This window comes from Myotis nattereri (assembly GCF_964212035.1).
Source record: "Myotis nattereri genome assembly, chromosome: 8".
Taxonomy (NCBI): domain Eukaryota; kingdom Metazoa; phylum Chordata; class Mammalia; order Chiroptera; family Vespertilionidae; genus Myotis; species Myotis nattereri.
In genome coordinates, this window is record NC_138083.1 from 44284254 (window position 1) to 44304902 (window position 20649).

The window sequence follows — 20649 nt, forward strand, 5'->3', positions numbered from 1 at the left end:
GCTAATTTATTTAGCCTGCTACATTAATAACACAGTACATTTAAGACATACAAATATTTTAATTTTTTATAGAAGCATACTGTTGGTTTTATTTTTATATACAGACCAGTCTATATAAAGCAAAATAATAATAATCCCAAGTGAGTTTTTTCTTCTATTAAAATGTGAATTCCTTGATGAATTAAACTTCCTGTTACTAAAATAACTATGCTGTTGTAAACAGAACTACATTAACCTTAATTGAGGTATTTGTCAGGTATTCTTGACAAGGGTCTTCTATGGTTTTAGCCTTATGATAGCTAGCTAGATTGACTTTAAAGTTCTTGAGGAAAGTGACTGTTTCTCATTATTTATTTGTTTTTATCCCTCTTATCTCACACAGTGTCCGACACATAGTATGGGTTTAGAAATTGTGAAATAAGTGAATTACCACCTGAGTTACTAATGTATACATGGCATCATTTTAGAGATCTGTGACCAGTTAAGGCAACTTCTCTCATAAAACATCAGCCTAAACCATTACCAATATTCATGGCCTGGTGCCCAAAGGATCACTGAGGAGAGAACTTCATTCTGTTACCTCTTCCAGTGGGTTCCAAGAGTTGCTGGGAAAGAGGATGCCCATTCATGGTCATTTTACACCATTTCAGCATAATATTTCCTGTTCCTTTAGGGATTAGAATATAATGAGTATATCCCAGCTGGTCTCTTAACTTTCCCCAAAATTATACTTGCCCACTATTTCCCGCTCTGCTCCCAGATGCCTAGCCCCACTTGGAAGAACCCGGAACGGGTAGACAGATATGAGGACACACGCCCTTCCTTTTCGCCTGCAGTCAAAGCTGCTGGCAGTGAGCCCGGGGTGGATGGAATGCACGCCCAGGACTCCTGACAGTTGCTGGGCTCATACTCTGTCTCGCTTTTGCTTTCACATGCTTCATTCTTTGCTTTCTGTTAAAGATGTGTATTGACTTTGTGGAACCACTGCAGTGAGCTGTAAATGATGCATTTAATGAAAAATCCTAGCCTGGCTCTCTGAGACAGAACGCAAACAATGTAGGGCAGGGATTGCTGGGCAGTGATGGGTGTTGGAACATCCCATTCATCTGCCTCACTGGCAAGACAGGTGTACCAGTTGGCAATATTTCAAGGGGACAGAGTAAAAAATACTAACTAATATTTTAATCATACTCATTACTTGTTGTTTCTCCTCTCCCTATCGCAGTGATCCTTTATTTTTAAAGGTTGGCCACTCTTTTATCTGAACGCCCCAAGTCCTATATCCTGAAAAGATGCACAAGAGGATTTTGAACGGTTACTCTTTTGGAGGAATTATATGAAAATTTGATTTCTGTGGACCTCTGTAGTTATTGCTACCATCCTTGCATTTCAATGTTGAACCTCAGGTTATTGAAAGGACTATTTTTCTTCCAGTTTCTCTTTTTTCTGTTTCTCTCTTTAAAACAAACAAAAAACAAACAAACAAACAGGATGTGGCTTGTTCCAGGAAGAACAATACAGGTGACAAAGTCCAACTGAAACAGGCACCTGGTGGTTTGGATGAGACTGGACATGCTTCCCAGGACCCCACAGGCCCTAGCCTGTCATTCACACAAAGGTGAAGGAAAGCGCTGTCGCAGGAATTCACAAGCTCACATTCTCCACCATGACCGCACACAATGCTGTGGCATGCTGCGTGTGCACTTCCTGCTGCAGCCTGACTCAGCAGCCCACCAGCTGGTGTGGTAAGAGGTGTCCCCATTTCTGAACAGCCCTGAGACCAGCGACATGGTGCAGCCAACAACTGGCACAGGGTAAGCAGCCCAGGACTCTTCCAGCGAGCTAGTCAGCCTGTCCTACGTCTTGCTGGCCTGGAGCTCTGTAGGCTTGGAGAGAAGTGCTGGCTTAGTGACGTGCCTGCTCGCCCCACTGGAGCAGGCTGTCTAGTTGTCCCCTGCACCCACCAGAAGTCACAAACATATCAGTCGACTGGTGTTCACATTACCGGAGGCCTGTCCTGGAGACAGTGTTTTCCTGTGCTGCTCTAGTTTCAATTACTAGCTACTCTAATAAACAGCTGTCCAAACTGCAGCCCAGGGCTTTTCAATATATGCATTTCTAGTCACTATATTAATTAAAGAACTTTCTAGTGTTTTTTTGGCATAATCCAACCACAAGAGCACATTTCCAAAACTATTTTCTATATGGTACTTAAAGATTTGGCCAGTTCTCATGGGGAAAAGAAATTAGTCAACCAAGGACTGGGTCTCATCTGAAAAAACTGCTTGACAGGATTTTGTTGTTGTTTGTTATTTTGGCCTGACATAGATACAGGATGAGTTATAGAAATGGTCACTCATTTTTTTCTATTTATGTCTAACTTTGACAAGTTCCTGGAATCTCCAGGATGGCATTCTGCATCTCCAGCCACTCAGAGCATACCCGAGCCTTCAGAGAAGCCTAATTAAAATTGTGATTAGAAAATCTTACTTTCAAGCCTCTCTAATCACAGGAATGTTCTCATGTAGAGATCCATACAGGATGACTAGAATCCTATTAATTCCAAGTATTAAAGGATTCCTTGTGTTTATAAGTTTTTTATTTAAATACCTCCCTTAATTTCTTATCACTGAATAAGTTATAAAAATAATTCATATACAATTTACAGATGTATATTTTCCCAAAACTGTATTTCTAGAAATATGCCATACCAATTTCTTACAAACTCAATATGTTCTTATTCCATTTTATTTAACTCATCACTTGTTTTATCTTTATTTTTCTATTTTGTCCATCCTACTAGTACTTTTGGAGTACTATACATCACTCAGTGTCCCACACTTAACTATACCAGGCTAAAGAGACCTTATCACCTCAAATCTTGCTTTTGTGCTTTCTCTTGAAAAAAAACAAAAAACAACCTTCTTTGGTTACTTCTACTTGCCTCTTCTTTCCCTGATAATTTTGTCTGCTTGACTCCAAAAAGTATGTTGCTGCCCAATATTTGGGGAGATGAAATGTGTTATCACTTCCTCCCAATGCTTTTCCTGGGCCAATGGATTCGTCTCAGGGATATTACATTGGCTTTCTGCAGGAACCTGCCGTATAAAACATCACACATGACTTTGACACTTTGCCCTAGCTTTTCTATTTCGTGAAGCTTTTTAAGGATAATATGAATCTTCGCACTCTAAATCCCTTAATTTCTGTTTTATAAGTATGAACCTTCTTTGGCACTTTTTTTGTGAAACTTTGCTGGTTTTCCCTGTAAGAAATTCAGCCTTTATCCCCCCATTCCATCATCTCCTTCACCATATCTCTCTAGTCTAGTCACCTGTCTCTTCCTGCTTTCCAGAACATTTGCTCTCCTACAGACATTCCTTTCCATCAGGCAAGTAAAACAAGAAGCTTGCTCCCTAGTTATCACATACCACTCTCCTCACAGAGAATCATACAAAATCCAGTCCGAACTCACCATTACTTATAGCCTATAGCAAAATGTGTCAATTGAATTTGACCAGATTTTCCATAGGACTCAACATAAAATTATCAACAAACAAAATGTAACCTGTGTTCCCTAATAATGGCTTCTAGATGCCCAATATGTACTTTTCCTATATTTTTAATTCCATTTCTATTTCATTTTGCTTCTTTTGTCACTCTAAACCACTTGCCCAAACTTGTACTGTCCTTGTCCCCATTGAATGCATTTTCAATATTTTCCATTTTCTTACATTTTAGGATTTTTCCCTTTGTTTGGAGATGACACAGTCAATTTTCCCAGCATAATTCTTACATTTCAAATACTGACTTTTTTTCTCATTACCAGGGGGACACTGTCTGCATATGTCAATGCGGGATTGAGGCTACCTGGTATTTCTTTTCACCTTTATAACCTACCAGCCTTAAAGGAGGCAACTATGTCTCCCTGGTTTTTTCTCCTCTAAAAAAATTTCTAAAATCCACAATATGACAAGGGCTATGTCATGTCTCTTATTCCTGCAATGATTTCCTCTCCACCCCTGAGAATAAAAATGGATGCCTTTCACTTTTGTGTAGACTCTTCATACATAACAGTAACTTGGCTGGTATGCACAGCTTCCAATGATCTTAAGAAAAAACTCTATTGGACCCAAAGGTTGTTCTCAGTCTAAATCAGTGGTTCTCAACCTGTGGGTCACGACCATCAGAAAACACATATAGCATATCAGATATTTACATTACAATTCATAACAGTAGCAAAATTACAGTTATGAAGTAGCAACGAAAATAATTTTATGGTTGGGGGTCACCACAACATGAGGAATTGTATAAAAGGGTCGCGGCATTATGAAGCCCTCCTTTGGCACTGTTCCTTGTTCTTTCCCTAAGACCAACATCAGTCATCTGTCTTCTGCTACATAAGGATCTGTAAAAGTGCTTAGAAACCTGTTTAACACTCTTTGGTATTGCCAAGTCTTCCAGTAGGCAGAATTCTCCTACTAATTCTGTAATTGGCTTTCAAAACATCAATGAAATCAAGTTTTAGTACCTGCCTTCTCCTCTTTTCTCTATTGGTCATCTCCCTACTCTCCCATGTGCCATAATGAACTTCGCACATTTGTTCACCCAGGCTTACCAAAAATGTAGAAAGAATCCATTCTAAGTTAGAATTGTTTTCCATCTCTAAGAACTTGATCATACTGCTAACTTTGAGCTGCAAGTAAATAATATTTCAAAAGATACTATCAATGATGTTCTTTGAAAGGCAGGAATCTAACTGGCTTCTTTAACACACACACACACACACACACACACACACATACACTCACTCACACCTTTACACACTCAGATTCTTTTAGGTTATTATCTCTTAATGATTATATCTGTCTGCCAGGACTACCTGGGCTTGACTTCAGGAAGTGAGCTGGGCTTAACCAGTGAAAACAGTGGGATGACCAGGAGAATCATAAAAAGTCTGAGTCAGGATGAAAAGGCCAGCTGACTCTTGCCTCATGGAACATCAGAGGTTGAAGGTTTCTTTGCCATTAACTGGTTTACTTCTTTGGTCTTTCTCCTGTCTTTCTTCACATCCTTTAATCTCAGAGTGTAGCTCTTCCTGCTCTGGAAACAGTTCTTAAAAGCACTTAATTATTCACATTATTTCTTTAAGCACCATTCAATCTACTTTGGTTTCCTCACCTGTCAAGCACTCCTTTTCTTCTTCAAATCAGATGGATTTGCCATTGCTTGACTTCTTTTCCTTCTCCATCAACTTATTATATATATATATATATATATATATATATATATATATATATAATATTCTTCCTATATTTTTGATATTTTATTCATGCTCTAATTCCTTTATTATTTTTCTATACAGATAAATTTCTTCTTTGAAAGCCTTGAGTCTCATCTCCTGTCTTGTAAGCACTCTCTCTCTTACTCTCCCCCACCAAAGTATCAATAAGCATGGTCGTTACTAGTATTTAAAGAATCCATAGTATGTACTTCATTGGTGTTCTAGGAAATTCCAGTGCAATCAACAAATGGAAAGGACTTTATTGTCAGTAAGCCAGTGAAACTTAGTTGCCTCATTTTCTAGCTTAGGTGGTATTTAGCCAGCATGTGGTCTCTTTACCTGGAAAAGGGATGGGATAAGACTAGCAATATCATATAGGATTGTACATGGCAGTCCAAGAATGTCTTGGAATTTCCTAGATTTTACATATAAGAGACAATGCTCTATTTATTTTATATATTTGTAATTTTAATACAGAAATAATCAACATTGTTTAAAATATAATTTTTGAATACATTCTCATGATTGATACTTGTGCCTCAACTAAGACTATTATTAAAAGGACCTTTCTTGCCCAACTGCAGTGGTTCAGTGGTTGAGCGTTGACCTAAGGAGGTCATGGTTTGATTCCCAGACAGGGCACATGCCCAGGTTGCGGACTCGATCCCCAATCATGCAGGAGGCAGCCGATCAATGATTCTCATCATTAATGTTTCTACTTCTCTCTCCCTCTTCCTTCCTCTCTGACATCAATAAAGATATATTTTTAAAAAATAAAAATAAAATAAAAGGAGCTTTCCTTCCTTCTTTACACTGAATTCAAGCTCTTGCAGATTGTTTATAACTTCTGCTTTGAGATTAGGTAGTGCTGTTGTATTAATGTTGCAGGTTTCTGTCAAAAAATTCCAAAGTAGGTCTCCATTTTCATTGCCATCAATAAAACAATCAGATGTGTCCATGGTGGACAGAAGGTCATAACACTCATACTTAATCACCAACTTGTCCACTATCTGAGTGAGATCAGTCGATGTGACATACTGTCAGAGGTCCTCCCAGGGTAAGTGGAATCTGTACTTTTTCCATAGCTTGTCCCAGGCACTGGTTCCGGACACAAGAATAATAAGAAATTTTGCATTGGTAGCTAAGAGACTATGGAAAAATTTCAGAGTAGCTGGGATGCCTTTTACATAATATAGCATCTGAATCATATAAATAAAGTCTCACTTCTAAAGTTCTTTTTTCTCCATTATTCTATTTTGAGATTCAGATGATGTCTCCTCATGCCAAGCAAACTTTATGTTCTCGAGGTTTGATGACTTAGCTACAAATTCTTTGTACTTGCAATTTGCTCAACACTTGGTTCAACGACTTCATTTTTGATATGAATTCCTTGGTATTAAGGCTGCACCTTATAGAAAATCTGAAGATCAATTTCACCTACACCTCTGCCAATGCTTAGAATCTTAATTTCTGATTTTTTGTCTCCAACCCTTGCTATTGTGCCTGGCAGCTTGTTGTCCAAGAAAGCCTTCATGCACTGGTGTTTCATGGAATTATTGAGAAACCTCTGAAAAGGTCGACATAACTGTTATGATTAGAAAACAAGTCCTCATAGAAGATGCCATACTTGGTTTTCTGAGGAAGATAGGGAGAGATAGAAGGTTTCTCTCTCTTGCTTTAGTAAGACTTGTTGCACCTTTCCATGTTATTTTAAAATTGAATTTTTGGTTTATATCTTTTTATTTCAACATATTCTAAAGTGAATTTATTTCTCCATCATAGATCTTAACTAAATTTTCCAGATTCTACAAATTAATTTGGCTATTAACTAAAAATTAAAAGAAAAAGCAGCATTCATTCAGATATTAGGAAATGTTTTTTGTTTTTTTAATTTATTTACTATCTCTGTCTAATAGGTACTGTACCAGGCATCTGGGATATACCAATGATGAAGAGACCCACTGTCCACACTCACAGTTTCAGCAGTTACTGTGGAGTTAAGTGTGTAGAGAAACAACTGCAGCCAATGAGGCATGTGAGAGGTCTCCACTGGTACGCAGTGATCAGAGGTCCCAATAGAAGAGGAAGCAAAGTGATGAAGGAGAAGTGTGCCAATCAGCAAGCCAGGTAGCAAGTGGGAAAGTGGACAGGAGAGGGCGTTCCAAGCAGGAAAAAAAATCATGTTCAAAGTCAGAGAAGAGTAGAAAAAATTATGTATTTAGAAAAGTACATGTGTTAATTGCCTTTACAAAGATAAAGCCAATTATGTAGCCAGTCTATTAACAACAGCCTACATTTGTGGAAAACTCAGCAGTTTTTGTCACCTCATTTCATTCTAAGAATTTTGTGACGAGGGCATTATTTCCATTTTATTGATGAAGGAACTGAGGCTCAAAGATTATTTTTTAAGTTTATCCAATCAATTAATAAATGGTGGAGTCAGGACTGAACCAAGCTGATTCTGATTACATAACTCATACTTTTCCTGCTATAGCAGGATCTCTTCCAGATCTCATTCCATATATGTGTTAGAAAGCAAGGACACAGTTTCATATGGAAGAGAAACTCAATCAGATTTGCCTTTTGGAGAAAACTGGTTTGAGGAGAGATGAACTGTAGGTAGGAACTCCTTTAATGTTTTAATAACCTAGCAAAGAGATGGTGAGGATCTTAATTTGACAGGAAGTTATAAGGATAGAAGAAAGGGTATAGCTTCAAGAAATGAACAGACCATAGTGACTGGTCAGGCACTGAGAGTGACTGAGAGGAAAGCATTTCAGGAGTCTTTTGGAATTCTGACTTGCACAACATGGTGGACAACTCAAATAGAGAAAAGTGGGGGTGGGGCTAGGGGATGTGGATGATGAATTTGGTTTCTTTAGCCAGATGGGCTATGGAACAGGCTAAAGTGTCCAGCAGGCAGTGAATCAGGTGGGGGCTCAAAACTGAGGTTAGAGCCAGAGATATATAACTTAGGAGTCAGTATATGTTTGAAGCCATGGGCATGTAGGATATTGACCAGGGAGAATACAAAATGTAAAGAAAAGAACGACATAGAAGGACAGAGAAAAGGGGGATGTTAATAAAAGAGCCTAAAAGGCCACCATCAATGTAGGCAGAAAAAGAGGAACGTGAAGTTTAAGAAACAGAAAGAGGTGTAATTACGAAGAAAGAAGGCATGAGCATGGTGGTAGCCAAGATGTTTCCCAATGACCCCATGTGCTGATATGCACACCCTGTGTAATTCTGTCCCTGGAGTGTGGACTCAATTTGGCAGCTTACTTCTAATGAGTAGAATATAGAAGTGAGGGAGGTTGGGTTATAAAAAGATTGCCACTTCCACCTGCGGCACTCTCTCTTGGCGTCTCTTGAAATACTGGCTCTGGAAGAAGCAGAGCTGCCATGTCATGAGGCAGTCTTGGAGAAAGAGAATCCAGGCAGCTGTGGAAGAAGCCGCTGTGGTAACATAGGGAGACCGGCCAGCAGCCAGTGGAGTGATGCCGGGGTCCAGCCCCAGCGGGTCCAGGGGTCCCCAAAGGTGTGGACGGAGTCGGCGAAGAAGGAACGACACGGAGGCAGTGTTCAGTTGATCAGCAGCCTAGCCAGGATCTCTAGCCAAGTTCTGGTCAGGATCTCCAGCCAGGTTCTGTGTCCATGTTCCCTCGCTAGGTTCTCCAGCCAGGTTCTGTCCAGGTTCTCCACCCAGGTTCAGTCACCAGGTTCTAGTCAGGTTCTCTTGCCAATTTCTGTAGTCAGGTTCAGTCCAGGATCTTTTGCCATGTTCTGTCTCTAGGTTCTGAGGCCAGTTTCTGTCCAGGATCTTTTGCCATGTTCTGTCTCTAGGTTCTTCTCTGGGTTCTGTGTCCAGGTTCTGTGCCTCTTGGTTCTGTCTTGTTACATCTGTATTTATACCAGTTGATTCCAATCCTATCAATCTCTATTCCAAAGGTTAGGGTGTTTCTTATCTCCATTCCAGGGAGTAAAGATTATGTAGCTTAAGCATGATCATAGTTAAAGTGATTAATTACCCGCCTGGCACTTAGTTAAGAGGTTTTATTCCCTCCCTAACTTCAGGGGAAAATCCCTACCTGGGGAAACAACCTTGCTCAGAGACCTTGGTTAAAACACATAGTGCCAAGAAGGTGAGCAAACATATTAAGAACAGTATGCCATATATGCCAGGTCCCTTGAAACAGCAAGCATGGACCGGCTACCGGCAGAGTGAACTTGGAAATAAACACCTCCCCAACCCCCCAGCGGAGCCTTGGGATGACAGCAGCGCTCCCAACAGTTTAACTGTCACCTCAGCAAAACCTCCCGGCAGAGCCATTTCTGGCTTCCTGATACACAAAAGCTGAAATAATAAATATTTGCTGGTTTAGGCCACTAAATGTGGAATAATTTGTTGTGTAGCTATTGATAACTAATACAATCACCTGCAAACGCAGCCAAGAATAAGATAGCTAGGACCAAAAGGAACCCTGCTCATTTCTCACACTTTATATTTTGTGTTATACATTCATCTGTCAATTTTGAGAACCCATTCATCATTTTGGTAATATATTCTGGCCTGTAAATAGTGCACAGTGGTGTGCTGAGAAGCAGGGCAATGTGGTGGGAAAGAGCACAGGCTCTGAAACCAGATACTTGGGTCCAAATGCCTGCTTACCTCTTACTCCCTGTGCAGCTTTGGTGCCCTTCTTAGGAAGGATGCTAACAAGAGCCCCTGTAGGGTGGCTGGGAAGAATTCATGCGTCAGTGCAAGCGCCTCTCTTTTGACAGTTCCTAGAGCACTGCAGACACTCAGTCCATATCAACTACCATTATTAGGGATTGGAGGATGTATGTGCAGAGAGAAAAAGAAAGAAAAGAGAGAGATACTTTCTTCAATCTATTTGACCACATTGACTAACCCTTCACCACCATTGGTCACTCTTTATTTTCAATTCTATCACTTTTTCCCCTGAGATACAGTTCCTAATTTAATACATGTACAAACCTAACCTTTTTCCTCCTTAATTGAAGTTCATTATCATGTGAATTCCACCCCAGATTTCACATCATGTGCCTTTAGAACAATCACTCACCTAACCCTAACCCCCAATCTAACCAGCCCATCTGAATCATAAATGGAGCCCTATTGACAAGTGTTATAAAACCGCAATCTAATTTCTTGCTGTTCAAGAATGCCTGTATTGAACCCTGCCCTTCTTCCACACCTTTGCCTGGTGTTCCCTGCTGAAGCTGCCTCCAGGACCTGGCCTCACTCACTTCCTACCTTCCACAATTACTTGCCTTACAGACTTTTATTAGATCCCAAGTCTTCTTCCCTCTTCTCCTATAGCTCTTGTCCTTTATTCCAGCTGGCAGGCCCTCCTCCCCTTCCTCCCACTGTGGACCTGTCCTTTCTGGGACAATCAATTCTCATCTCTTTTGTTCAGCGGGAGCTGCTTCATGCACTGCTATTGACAGCTCTTCTGTCTTGTCCCTAAGGTGTTTGCTGCCTTTCACTACTCTCTTCTCTCCCCATCAACCCTATATTTTCCCTTCTCATATTTTCTGTGGCCCCTCATATTATCTCACCTTCTGCCTCTAGATGGCACCCGTGCAGTGGTAAGGGCAGATGGCACCAGCTCTGTCCTCTACTGCTCCCTCCAGACACTCACTGCACAGTATGCCCTTCTCCCTCACAAAGACACCACGCTATCTACATAAAGACATCATTGCTGTGCCCTTGCTCTCCACACCTGAAAGTCTTCCACTAACAGCCTATTTACCGGAATAATTTCTTAAACTGCACCTAAAAGCCGTTTGTCTTTGAGCTCTGCTAAAATTAGTTACCCTCACTAAGCCTCGCTGTCCTTATCTGTGAGGTAATAATAGTAGCCACCTTAAATTGTGGTGATGCAATTTAAATGATATAATGTATGCGAATGCTAGATACAGTCCCTGCCTCATAGTAAACAAGCAATAAATGCTAGTTATTATGGTTTTTCTCATCATCAACATCATCAGCTCTATCATATATAAACTGCAGTTCTTTGTTCCGTAGGGGAAAAATTCCTGAAATGTGGTTTTACTCCGTCTCCATCCCCAAATATGTCTTTTTCTTTTCCAAAATATCACCATCCTAAAAGAAGCCCCAATTGTTCAATCCCACTGTTTTATTTTGGGAAGCAGTGGTGAGAATTTTAGTCTTAAACACGCTAAGTAAAATCTCAACAAATTTCTTCTAGGACTCCTGTACCTTTTATTTCTATAAATCACCAAAATAAATCAATTTTCTCTATTGATCTAAAGCTCACATCAAACTTTCTACTAGGAAGACTCTGTTTTAGTAAAAAATATTTCTCTTGGGTAAATCCTAATGAACTGATAGTCAGGGTGCCAAGTGTATAATCTCCTGTTGGACAACTGTCCCTGTCTCTTATAAAAAGAAGCCTAAGTGCCCATCAGCAGATGAATGGATTAGAAAACTGTGGTACATCTACACGATGGAATACTATGCTGCTGTGAAAAAGAAAGAATTCTTACCATTTGCCACAACATGGATGGAACTGGAGAGCATTATGCTAAGTGAAATAAGTCAGTCAATGAAAGAAAAATACCACATGATCTCACTCACTTATAGCTAATAAAGACCATTATAAACTGATGAACAAAAATAGATATACAGGCAGCGCAGCATCGAACAGACTGTCAAACTACAGCGGGAAGGCCGGAGAGGGTTGGACAGGGGCGGGTAAGAGATCAACCGAAGGACTTGTATGCATGCATATAAGCATAACCAATGGACACAAGACACTGGGGGGTAGGGGAGGCCAGGGGAATGTCAAGGGGGGAAAAAAAGGAGACATATGTAATACTCTGTAATACTTTAAGCAATAAAACAAAATTAAAAAAAAAAGAATCCTCGTAACAATTGTGCTTTTGATAGCATATTTATGGTGCTCTGTCCTCTTTCACAAACTCTCTAGATGTCCTTTACCTTTCTACTAGTACATATTCCATTCCTTCCTACCTGTAAACCATATGAAAGGTAAGAGAGACAAAGCAGCAATTAGAATTGTAATCATTCCCTTCCTCAAACCTCGTCCAAGGTCCCACTCCAATGGACTCTAAACAGGCTAAAAAGTCATATGCGATGTCCTCTGTTCCACAACCGAGTGGTTCATGGAGATTATTAACCCCAAGAGGTTTGAAGAATCTGACCCATCCTTAGCTCTGACTGCCTCTGCCTACTTCTTAGGCCACTGTTGTAACAGAAGTAACATATGCAACCTCTTGCTGGTCCATCTCTCACAGCTAAATCTGTTTTGAGCTCCTGGCCACCCTGGGAGGTGGTCTGAACTGATGGCAGATTAAGATGAGAAAACAAAAGCAAAAGAAATGAAGAATTTGCCTAACTTACTTTAGATGATTAGAAACACAGATAAATTCACAACCCCACCACTTTTTCTAGAACAAAAACGAGGCCCTTTCCACATATTCTCAACGGGATGACTCAGTGCCCACCACCCTCCCCTGGAAAACATTTCCGTTTCCATTCTTCTGTCCCTGTATCTCACACTGACAAAGCTTGCCACCCCTTCCAAGGGCGAGAATCAGACTTATTAGTTCTGTAAATTTAATTAGGTTCACGAAACCACATGAATAAGGGAAACACCCTATATACACATGGAGAAGAAAACTGCTGTGACTTTGGGCAAATTCCTTTGACTCTCTACCTCAGTTTTCTCAATAATAAAATGAGAGGGCTGCATTTAACCATCTTTAAGATCCCTTCTATTCAAAAATTCTGTGATTTGTTATTTTAACAATGGTACAAATGATATTGATAAAAATATTTCCTTCTCCTTTATTGATAAAGATTATATTAAAAAGCATAGAAACACAGGGGTATTCATAACCCTTATATTAGTAATAGTGGCTAATCTTTAATATAGGCTTACTATGTGTCAGATGGTGTTAAACAGTTGTCATGTATTATCTAATTTAATCCTCCTAAGAACCCTACTATTTGTACCCACTTTACAAATCAGAAAATGCAGGTACAACAAGATTAAATAACTTGCTCAACGTCACTGGCAAGTAGCTGAGCCAAGACTCAAACTCAGTGAGACTCCAAGAGCAGCCTGCTTAGTCACTAGTCTCTACCGCCTGCATTTTCTTATGCGTTCCAATGAGAGAGAAAATATGTAATTAGTGGCTATTAATTTCCCAGTGTTACACAGCATGAATCTTATCATTTAAATCACTTACAAGTCTGCTTTTAATAGGTTATCAATAAGCATATTTAGAACTGTTCTTTTTTGCAATTATTTGTTGCCATAATATTTCAGAACAATGCCAAGAATAACAAATAGTTTTTACTTACAAAGGGACTTGCAAATTGAGTTTCCTTCATCTGCAAAATCTCTCCACATGCAATTAGTCATCCTATTTTATACTTTATTTTTAGGCTGCTCTATGTTCTCTTAACATTTGGTGTAGCTGAATATCAAACATCACAGAAATTCTATCTGTATGTGAGAACTTACTAGAGGCTCGTGTTTAAAAAATTAATTTATAGCCCATGCTAATTTTAGGAATTAGTGTATTTTTAAATAACACGTACCTTGCCCACCTTATAAAAACTCTGTTTGGAATAAGGAGTGATCATTATGCATATGTGTCATACTGAGCCTACATGGGAGTTTAACAGTGAATATACTTCAAACATCTTTCCTGCCATTTACTGTATTCTTTGATAAAGCATCAAAGTGAAATAACAAGCCAAAGCTGTATGTTGCTAAAACACAGAAATTCCTACTCAGTTACTGCAACTTATGTTTTTATATAAAGCTACATTTAATATTATTACTATCTTACTTGAATTATTAAATTATCTCACATGACACCTGTGATACAAATGACAATGAAAGAAATGATTTAAACATATTCTTCCAAAAGATATTCCACTTGAAAGAGAACTATAAAAATGAAAATTGAAAAATGATTGTTTTGTTTCAGTAAAGCACAAACTGGGTGACTCAAACAAGGTTATAAACACACATTGTGAATTTTGTGTATCCGTACTGTGTTTCACAACTCTTGAGATGCTAGTGTCCAATTTAAGAGTACTGTCTGAGGGGTCACATAGGGAGCTTAATTTAAAATCATCAGCCTCCTCACTGCACCCAGTATGACATAATCAAAGAACAAACACTCCACCTTCACACCACTAAAGCTGTTGTGTATACTATATTCAGACCAAGATTGGGAATTTTATAACAAAACATACTTCTATAATTGAATCTAGGACATTACACAACCATAGCTAGTTTAGTTTGGGGCCTTCTGTACCCTAATCCTATATAATAAAAGGCTAATATTCAAATAGACCAAATGGCAGAACAATTGAACAACCGCACCAGTTGCTATAACGTGCACTGACCACCATGAGACGTGTGTGGAACATGGCGGGCATCAGCCACGGCTGGATGGTGGAGCAGGTGAGCGGGGGCACCAGACCAAGGTGGGGTGCCAGTTGCTGTCATCAGAGCGAGCCTCTGGTGGTTACTGAAAATTCTTTGCTCCCATACGCTGTGGTCCTGCCCAGCACTTGCACCCGCTGCCGGTGCCCGGCGCCGGCCCCGATCACTTAGTGCTGTCAGTAGCTGCTGGCCCCTCAGGGCTTTTCCACGCCCCCACCCCCGCTCCTGAGGGGCAACTGGAGCCGGCAGCCGCCTCTCGTGCCCGCTACTGGCAATGGCCCCACTCGCACCCACTGCCAGCGCTGACCCTGCTTGCACCTGCAGCCAGCGCCACACCTGCCGCTCACACCCACTGCCGAAGCCCGGAGCCAGTCCCGACTGCTCAGCGCAGTCAGCAGGTGCAAGCAGCAGCTGCCAGCCTGATTGCCCCTGAAGGCTTTTCCACCTCCCCCTGCTCCTGAGGGATGATCAGGCAGCAGCCACTGCTCACACTTGCTAACAGCACCAGCCCCGCTCACACCCACTGCCGGTGCCGGCCCCAATCACTCCATGCCCGTCAGTGGGTGCAAGCGATGCCAACACCATCAGCAGGTGCAAGCAGGCCCAGCGCTGTCAGCGCGTGGGAGCAGCAGAGACCGGAGCGGGGCTGCCAGCGGATGGACCGGGCCTGTGGAGGAGGGGCCAGGCAGGGGTGCAGAGGATAGGCTGAGACCTGCCCCTGTGCCCAACGCAGCCTTGCGGCCCACAGTTCCTTTCAAGTTGCACGAATTCATGCACTGGGCCCCTAGTATATAATAATACCTGCAAAATAGTAAGCATGCTGGTTGTCCTTCTGTATTCATTCTCTATTGCTGTATTCATTCTCTATTGCTGTATTCATTCTCTATAAAACTGCCCCAAATTTAGTGACTTAAAATTATCTTATAATTCTGGAGGTCAGAGGTCTGACATGAGTCTCACAGGATAAAGTCAAGGTATCAGCAGGGCTGTGTTCCCCTCTGGAGGCTTTCAGGGAGAATGTCTCTTTGCCGTTTCCCACTTCTAAAGGCTACTCTCATTCCTTGGCTTGTGGCCCCCTCCACCATCTTCAAAGTCAGTAATGGCAATAGAACTCGCACATCTCATCACTCCAACACTTCCTCTTCTGTCTCCCTTTTCCTCTTTTAAGGAGCCTTGTGACTATATTAGGTATACCCCAATAATCCAAGGCAATCCCCCAATTAGAATGTCAGCTTATCAGTACGCTGAATTCCCCTTTGCTTATAATCTCATATAGACACAGGTTCTGGAGACTGAGGTGGACATCTTTGAGGAAACATCATTCAGCCTCCACACCTTCTAAATGACTAAAAGGAAACCTTGATGAAATGTCCTGAAGTTTACACGAGAAGTTTTTTTCAGACCTCAGAGAGAAAATATATTCTAGCCTTCAGGTTTTCCAGCTGCGCCCACCATCAGATTCAACAAATATTTTCATCTTCCCAGACATTTCTATAATCAGAAGTCACCTTTGACTCCAGACATGATCCTTTTCCCCCAAAGCCAATTAGTAAGGGACAGAGGAGAATTTTTGGACTTTGCCTAACAAAATCCAACACTAGCCAGGATCAATATTTTGCAATTCCTCATTTTCTCTGTTGGCCCACATCAACTGGTTTTTTTATTCCACACAGCAAACAATTACCTAGTGCCAACAAAATGCCTTGCACTGTGCTAGGTGTGTGTGTACATGCAAGTGTGTATGTATATGTGCATGTGTACATATTTGTGTGCTTGTGTGTGGGGGGGTATTGTATGTGCTTGTGTGTACCTTCATGTGTGCATTCGTTCATGTGTATTTGTGTATGTGTGTTGGGAGAAAGAGAGACACAGAGAGACAGACAGACAGACAGACAGAGAAAGATAGAGAGATGTTGAGACAGGAGCATGCAAGACAAGTAGCAAAAAACATTAATTCAATGTAATACTGACACACATACTGATACATTTCTATCTCTATTCTCTTTCAGGTCCTGCTGCCTCATTGCTGGGTCAGGCCGTTATCACATCTTATTTCAGGTCCTGCAGGTCTCCCAGCTGGTCCCCACCCCGTCAGTCTCCCACCTCTGAAACATTCCACACTCCAACAAAGCTGCAATGTGTCACTCCCAGGCTCTAAAGCAGCCCCTTCTTCATGGCCTACAGAATACCATCTACATCCCACCACTAGTATCCAAGACCCTCTGGGCTCAGCTCCCTTTCTAGTTTTATCCCCATTTAATGCCAAGTGCACATGGGCTGAAGGCAATCACAGGAGTCGCTCAAAATCATGATGTGCGTTACCAGGTCTCTACCTGTGACCATGGATGGTAGCCCTACCCTTTCCTGTATATCCAAATATTACCCATTCTTCAGAACCAAGACCCAACATCACTCCTTCCACGGAGTAGTCTCCTGTCCTTGTCCACAGAAAACAATCTCTCTCCTCAGGGCTCCCACAACACTCCAGTTTTGATCCTTTAATACAAACTGTCCATTTTTGCCTTAGATCCTTTATTTTGCTCAATATGAAGGCTTGTCTCCCAGATTATAAACTTCTTGAGAGCAGTCACTAGTTTTCTCTTTGAAACCTCTACAGTAACCAACATAGCATCTTGCCCATAGCAAGGACACTGTGTTTAAGTTTGTCAGATTCCACTGACTAGATCAGTAGTGTCAACTTCCTGAATGTTATCTCAAGCACTAAATGCTTCTGCGGCTACTTCTCCTTGGAGCGGATGGTGGCATCTGTCTGTACTATATTCACAAACCCAGTAAAATAGACAGGCATCAACAGTGAGGGAACCAAATTCTTCTGAAAATGTCTGAAAGTCACTGATTAACCCACAGTCAAGGGATAAAATGAATGCATATGTTACACCAAAACAAAAGTAAAGTAACAGAACTGAAATGGCTTTAGTAAAATCAGTGTAGAGGCCTCCTCTGACTTGTATATCAATGCTATAGAAAATAAAGAACCTACTGATAACAGGAATTACCAATTTTGTGAATGTGTGTGTGTGTATATTTTTAACCAAAACAACTGTTCTATGATGAATATTCATGGTAAAGACATGTTATGAAGCTACAAAATATTTTTAGTGTGTCTTTGTCATCAGTTCTGCTAAATAATGATCATTACAAATCCAAAAATATCTTGAATGGATAATACTAAATAATCTAGATCACGAAATTGCATTACAAGGGTATTAGCTGACTCAGGAGACTAATTATAAGGAGGTATTTAGCTGCTTATTGCTCCTCTCAATTGTAAAACCATAAACCACAGCGTATGGGCAGTGGCTGCCAATCACGGTCAGTGTGAGGTAACAAAAATAGCTTTGAACAAGGGTCAGGAGCCCCAGTTGGCCATTCACTCTGTGACCTCGGGAGCTCTTAATAAAGATCATTCCATAGGAGAAAAGCAGATCCCTTTCTTAGAGAAACACAGCTATACTAGCAACTGCCGCTGCTCATTCACAAAAAACAATCTTAAACTGCAGAAAGATGAAACAATCTTAAACTGCATGTGCCTGCGTGCACGCGCGCACACGCACAAACACTCATTCACCTTTCTCAGACTAATACCTTCTTGCTTAATAGGCAAGTTTAGTATTACTATTAATCAGATAATTATTATCTGAGCAAGTGTTATCCATACATGCCCTAAATAACAGTAGCTGACAAAAAGTATCAAACTGCTTTCTTATCAACAGAATTTATCAGTCAGAAGTCAAAGCTAAAATTATTATATTTATTTCTAAATCTACTTTTGAACAGTAAAAATAATTATATCATTACATGGTGTTTTTAAGTTTCCAAAGTGCCTGCCAACTATTTCATTTAATCCTAATAGCCCAATAAAGTCAATAAGACATATTTTTGGAACTGTGCAGAATTGGTGTTAGTGGGTTTTCTGAGCACCTCCGCTAACCTAAATTTGGGGATACAAAATTATTAAGACAAGGTTCCTAACTTTAGGCTGCTTTTGTTTAGTAGTAGAGACAACACATTGTATTCCAATTATTATTTATGCATTTTAGAAATCCCAGGGGGACACAAAAGAGGGTATTGTATTTCTACTGGGAAAAGAAATGTGTGGGGAGGTGCAGATAGAGGGAGATATCAAAGATGTCTTTCATGAGAAGGTGACTTTTTCATTGAATTATAGTTCCTGTTCTGCCTGTTCCTAGGAGAAGCTGTGTGTGTGTTTCTAAATCTCTGTGAGCCTGACTTTCCTCATCAATTAAATATGGATAACAATGCTGAACCCACAGGGTTACCAGGAGGATGGAATGAGAGAGCATGCAGTAGAGCAATATGTAAGTAGAAAAGCACCCAAGAAATATGGTATTTTTATTTGTACTTTACAGAGGCGATAATCTGGTTCGCTCCACAGGTAACTTGCCCCACACCCCTCCCCAGTGCTGTGGTTCTCCCCCCACACTGCCCACTATAACACTGGAGACTTGCAGAAAGCACTTGTCCTGACAACATTTTATGGGTCCTAAAATCATGTTAACATATTCACATATAGAAACATTCCAATGTCTGAAGACTTTTCTGTGAAATGTTGCTTCTAAATCCTAAGAGGATACTCTCCTTAAAAGAAGTACCCAACAGAGCATCGTAAGAGAGGAATCGTATAGGGAACATCTTAAATATTTAATGCAAGGATAAAACAGTATATCCTTTTCTTTTTTACAAAGGGTTTTAAACTACCCAAAGTTTCAGAGAGTAAAATGCTGCAGATCCTCAACTGTTTTAAGTGATTGAATTGTGAACTTTAATAGAAAATATCTGATAGAAATGTGTCTTGCATTTAGTAGGTACTCAACTACTGCCAAATTTAACCTGATCACTTCTACCCCTGAAATTGTAATACTAAAATTTCTCCACTCATATAACATCTATAAGTTTTGCTTCAAGCCAGTCTATTTTAGTCCACTTTTTAGTTCTTCAAAGGTAAAATTTCATTAAATTTGATTATGTCTCCTCTACATTATATATATATATATATATATATATATATATAAATTATTCTTCCCTTATTAATAGTAGGATTAAAAGTCTGAAAATGTTAAGTAAAAATGTATATTTACTATATATTTAATACCAGACAATATGTTGGAAGATGAAAATATTCATACCCTCATGGGAAATTCACAAATAGTAGGATTTACTGAATGTATCCATCTGCATTACGGTTCTCCAGAGAAATAGAATAGGAGATAGATAATAAGGAACTGGCTTGTGCAGTTATTGAAGGTGACAAGTCCCAGTTTCAAGACACCGGGCAGGAGAAATCTCTTTTACTAAGGGAAGGGTTGGCCTTTTTGTTCTATTCAGGTTTTCAACTGATTGGATGAAGCCCACCACATTGAGAAGGCAACCTGCTTTACTTAGTCTACCAATTTAAATGTTAATCTCATTAAAAAACACCTTCACAGAAACACCCAGAGTAATGTTTGACCAAACATGCAGGCACCCGTGACTCAGTCAAGTTGACACATAAAATTAATCACACCATTCCTCAAAAACACAACTTTTTTCCCCTCTAAATTGCAATAAATTAATCATCAAGGACAAATCATTTCAACAAAACACCAAGGATCTGGTTCTCTTTTTAGATAAGGAGGCAGTTAAGCTGCTGGTACCTGAAGGCTGTGGCATATTGATTAGGCTAGTTTAGGTCAAAGTTCATCTCCACTGCTTATGAGATAGGTGACCTGGACACACTACTTACATTTCTGCGTCTTGCCTTCCTCATCTATTAACATGGGGAAATAATATATTTAAATATAGTAGTAGTTGGAAAGATTGAATGAGATGACTCATGAAATACATGTCTGTCACATAAAAGTTCTCAAT

At 40.2% G+C, this 20649-nt stretch overlaps 1 pseudogene across 1 annotated transcript; it reads right to left on the bottom strand.

Moving 5' to 3' along the window:
* Window positions 1-4992: 4992 nt before the first annotated feature.
* LOC308522929 (histamine N-methyltransferase-like) lies at window positions 4993-6909 on the bottom strand (annotated as a pseudogene). The gene is made up of 2 exons: window positions 6080-6909; window positions 4993-5098 (listed from the first exon to the last, which is right to left on the bottom strand). The product of its transcript is annotated as a histamine N-methyltransferase-like (transcript).
* Between the last annotated feature and the right edge of the window lie 13740 nt (window positions 6910-20649).